Source organism: Oratosquilla oratoria, chromosome 36 (assembly GCF_046742065.1).
Source record: "Oratosquilla oratoria isolate Oo_2021 chromosome 36, ASM4674206v1, whole genome shotgun sequence".
In the NCBI taxonomy this organism is placed as follows: domain Eukaryota; kingdom Metazoa; phylum Arthropoda; class Malacostraca; order Stomatopoda; family Squillidae; genus Oratosquilla; species Oratosquilla oratoria.
In genome coordinates this window covers 7,546,274-7,551,273 of record NC_134812.1, presented here as the reverse complement: position 1 = coordinate 7,551,273, position 5,000 = coordinate 7,546,274, and positions in this window count along the sequence as shown.

Sequence of the window (5,000 nt, the reverse complement as noted above, 5' to 3'; positions counted from 1 at the left end):
GGAATTCAAAGTTAATTCCAAAAACTAATTGTGGAGGGCCCAACTTTTCCTCCTCTTTTTTTTTTTTTTTTTTGCTTGTGCTTCTTTTTAGGGAGGTATGTACGTGTGTACGCGTGTATGTGTGTGTGTGTGTGTGTGTGTGTGTGTGTGTGTGTGTGTGTGTGTGTGTGTGTGTGTGTGTGTGTGTGTGTGTGTGTGTGTGTGTGTGTTTGTATGTGTGTTTATTAAATTGTATTTATTTGAGTGTAATATACAGAAAGGACAATACACTTGTGTAACCTGTTTCATTCTTTTGTGTATTTAACTAATTTTGTGTTTGTGTGTGTGTGTGTGTGTGTGTGTGTGTGTGTGTGTGTGTGTGTGTGTGTGTGTGTGTGTGTGTGTGTGTGTGTGTGTGTGTGTGTGTGTGTGTGTGTGTGTGTGTGTGTGTGTGTGTGTGTGTGTGTGTGTGTGTGTTGTGTGTGTGCGCTTACACCATGTACATCACCTTTACCCTTTGTGTTTGGACTGCAAAGTCAAGTGCCTCCTCTTTTAGGTACTACACTTCCCGATGTCTTCGGGTCGTAAAGTAAAAGTTATGATGTAAGAGTCTCTTTCGATATCGTAGTCAGTATCGTAAGTTTACGACATGCATTCCTTACGATATCGTAATCAGTATTGTAAAACTTCAACATCCCTCGGCCTGTCGCCAGGCAATTTTATTCATTATTAATTTGTCATTATTAATTATTTATTTATTATTAATTTATTACCCTTTTTTATTGTTATAATGTGCGCGCCCAAGATTTTATTCTGGCTAAGCTAAAACAATTCTATGCATTATGAAATTTGGCTTTAGTGATGCTGCCGCAGTCTGGACCCGCAGGCTGGAGCCGCAGTCTGGACCCGCAGGCTGGAGCCGCAGTCTGGAACCGCAGTCTGGAGCCGCGGTCTGGAGCCGCAGCCTGGTGCCGCAGTCTGGAGCCGCAGTCTGGAGCCGCAGTCTGGAGCCGCAGTCTGGAACCGCAGTCTGGAACCGCATACTGGTGCCGCAGTCTGGAGCCGCAGTTGCCGCAGGTGTAAGGCAGCTGATGACCTTACAATGGCTCTCTTACCATCGGTACACGAGAGGGAGGAGGAGGAGGAGGAAGAGGAGGAAGAGGAGTGGGGAAGGAGAAGAGGAAGAAGAACAGGGAGGATGATGATAAAGAGGAGGAGCAGGTGGAGGAGGAAGAAGAGGAGGAGGAGGGGGAGGAGGAAGAGATTGCAGAAGAGAAAGCGAAGGAAGTGTAGAAAGAAGGGGATAAGAGCAAAACAAGGAGAAAGAGGAGAAGGAAAACGACGAATAAGAGAAGGAAGATGAGGGAAAGGAGGAAGATAGAAGAGGAGGAGTAAGTGGAAGAGAAGGAGGAGGAAGAGAATGACAAGAAAGGAGGGGAAGAGAAGGAAAAGAAATAGGACAAGGTGTAGGAGAAGGGTAAAGAGGAGGAAGAGGAAGATGAGGAGGAGTCAGAGAAGAATGAAGAGGAGGAGAAGGAGGTGGAGGGAGAGGAAGAGAAATAGAAGAAGGAAAGAGATTTTGATGAGGAGGAAGAGTGAAAGGAGGAGGAATAGGAAGAGAAAAATGTAGAATAGAAGGAGGAGGAAGAGAAGAAGGAGGAGAAGGAATTGAAGGTGAAAGAAGAGTAGAAGGGGGAGGAAGAGTAGAAGGAGGAGGAAGAGTAAAAGGAGGCGGAGGGGGAGTAGGAGGAGGGAGAGTAGAATGAAGAGGAAGAGAAGAAGAGAAGAAGAGGATAACGAATAAAAGAGAAGAAGAAGAAGAAGGAGGAGGAGGAGGAGGAAGAGGAGGAGGAGGAGGAAAGGGAGGAGGAGATCCCGACTGCAACAAAACTTTTGACGAAGACGACAGCGAAGTCGAGGATGAAGACCTCACTGAAGATGGTTCAGCATCCCCGACAGGAGGCCAGGAGGAGGAGGAGGAGGAGGAAGAGGAAGAGGATGAGGAGGAGAAGGAAGAGGAGGAGGAGAAGAAAGAAGAGGAGGAGGAGGAGAAGAAAGAGGAGGAGGAGGAGAAGAAAGAAGAGGAGGAGGAGGAAGAGGGGAGCAGGAGAAGGAAGAGGAGGAGGAGAAGAAAGAAGAGGAGGAGGAGGAGAAGAAAAGGAGGAGGAGGAGAAGAAAGAAGAGGAGGAGGAGGAAGAGGGGAGCAGGAGAAGGAGAAGGAGAAGGAAGAGGAGGACGAGGAAACGAAGAAGGAGGAGGAGGAAGAGGAGAAGGAGAAAAAGAAAGAGGAGGGGAAGGAAGAGGAGAAGGAAAAGGAAGAGTAGAAGGAGTACGAGGACAAGGAAATGGAGGAGGAAAGGGAGGATGAGGTGGAGGGGAAGAAGAGGAAGAGGAGGAGGAGAAGGGTGAGGAAGAGAGAGGAGGAAGAGGAGGAAGAGAAAGAGGAGGAGGAGGAATAGGAAGTTATCATGAGAACTGGTGGGTTCTTCCGAGGAGGATGAAGCGAAATAGAGGAAGGAGGAGGAAGAGGAGGAGGAGGAGGAAGAGCAGGAGGAGGAGGAAGAGGAGGAGGTTGTCATGAGAACTGATGGATCCTTCCAAGGAGGAGAAGGAAGAGAAGAAGGAGGAGGACGAGGAGAAGGAAGAGAAGAAGGAGGGGAAGGAGAAGGGGGAAGGAGGAGGGGAAGGAGTAGGAGTAGGAGTAGGAGTAGGAGTAGGAATAGGAGATCGTCATCACTCAGAAAAGTTAGCAGATCCTTTCAAGGATGAGGTGAGGAAGAAGAAAGACGACGAGGAGGAGGAGGAGGAGAAGGAGGAAGAGGAGGAAGAGAAGGAGTATGAGGGTTAGAGGTAGGAGTAGGAGAAGGTTTAGGGATAGAAGTAGGACTAGGAGTAGGAGTAGGGATAGGAGTAGGACTAGGAGTAGGAGTAGGACTAGGGGTAGGAGTAGGAATAGGAGTAGAAGTGGGAAGAGGAGTAGGACTAGGAGTAGGAGTAGGAATAGGAGGAGTAGAAGTAGGAGTAGGAGTAGGAGTAGGAGTAGGAGTAGGAGTAGGAGTAGGAGAAGGAGTAGGAGAAGGAGTAGGAGTAGGAGTAGGAGTAGGAGGAGGAGTAGGAATAGTTATAGGAGTAGTAGGAAGAGGAGTAGGAGCAGGAGGAGTAGGAAGAGGAGCAGCAGGAGAAGGAGGAGTAGGAGTAGGAAGAGGAGTAGGAGGCGTAGGAGGAGTAGTAGGAGTAGGATTAGGAGTAGGTGAAGGAGTAGAAGTAGGAATAGAGGTGTGATTAAAATGGTAATAATGAGGAGGAGGAGGGCAAGGAGGAAGAGGGGAAGGAGGAGGAAGAGGAGAAGGAGGAGGAGGAGGAGGAAGAGGAGGAGGAGGAGGAGGAGGAGGAGGAGGAGGAGGAGGAGGAGGAGGAGGAGGAGAATGAGGAGAAGAAGGAGAAGGAGGAAGAGGAAGGGGAGAGGTGGAAGTAGGATGGGGAGGAGTAGGAGGAGGATGTGAAGGAGTAGAAGTAGTATTAGGAGGAGGAGGAGGAGTGAGAGTAAGAGTAGGAGAAAGAGGAGGAGGAGGAGGAGGAGGAGGAAGAGGAAGAGGAAGAGGAAGAGGAGGAGGAGTAGGTGGAGGAGAATGAAGAAGAGGAGGAAGAGGAGGAGGAGAGGTGGAAATAGGATGGGGAGGGAGTAGGAGTAGGATGGGAAAAAGTAGGAGGAGGAGGAGGAGGAGGAGGAGGAGGAGGAGAAGCAGGAAGAGGAGGAAGGTAAAGCGTAGGAGTAGGAGTAGGAGTAGGAGTAGGAGTAGGTGTAGGGACAGAAGCAGGAGTAAAATGTTGGTAATGAGGAGGAGGAGGAGGAGGAGGAGGAGGAGGAGGAAGAGGAGAAGGAGGAGAAGAAGGAGAAGGAAGAGGAGGATGAGGAGAAGGAGAAGGAGGAGGAGAGGGAAGATTAGGAGGAGAAGGAGGAGGAGGAGAAGGAGGAGGAGGAGAAGGAGGAGGAGGAGGCGAAGGAGGAGGAGGAGGAGGAGGAGGATAAGCAGGAATAAAGTGACGGTAACGAGGAAGAGGAGGAAGAGGAGGAAGAGGAGGAGGAGGAAGTGGAGGAGGAGAACGAAGGGGAGGAGGAGGAAGAGGAGGAGGAGGAAGAGTATCACGGGAGGAGGGTGAGTAAGAGTAGGGTGGAGGAGGTGGAGGAGGAGGAGGAGGAGGAGGAGGAGGAGAAGAAGGAGGAGGAGGAGGAGGAGGAGGAGGAGAAGCAGGAGGAGTAGGAGGAAGATTATGAGTAGGAAGAGGAGAAGAAAGCGGAGTAGGAGTAAGAGTAGGAGGTAGAGAAAGAGGAAGGAAGAGGAGGAGGAGGAGAAGAAGGAGGAAGAGGAGGAGGAGGAGGAGGAGAAGCAGGAGGAGTAGGAATAGGAGTAGAGGAGGAGGACGAGAAGGAGTAAGAGTAGGAGTAGGAGCAGGAGTAGGAGTAGGAGGAGGAGGAAGAGGAGGTGGAAGAGGAGGAGGAGGAGGAGGAGGAGGAGGAGGAGGAAGAGGAGGAGGAGGAGAGGTGGAAGGGAAGGAGAAGGAAGAGAAGGAGAAGGAGCAGGAGGAAAAAGAGGAGGAGGAGGAAAAGGCAAAAGGGGGAGGACGATGAGGGGGAGGAGGAAGAGGAAGAGGAGGAGGAGGAGGAGGAGGAGGAAGAGGAGGAGGAGGAGGAAGAGGAGGAGGAGGAGGAGGAGGAGGAGGAGGAGGAGGAGGAGGAGGAAGACATAAAAAAAGGGGGGCCCGGTGCGGAATTCCTCCGCAGGACGTCGGCCATCCATCGCGGTCGAGCGAGACAAGCGCAAAGCCGCTCTCCTCCCAAGGGGATCAGCGTCAGGAGTGAGAAAAAGAGAGCAAAAAAGAGAGAGAAAATGAGAGAAAAAGTGGAGAGAATGAGAAAGGTAATGGTTAAGAACCGGACGGAAGAATGTGTGGAAAGATTAAAAGAGAGAAGGGAGTGAGAAAAAAAAAGAGAAAAAAAGAGAGAAAATGAGAGAAAAAGT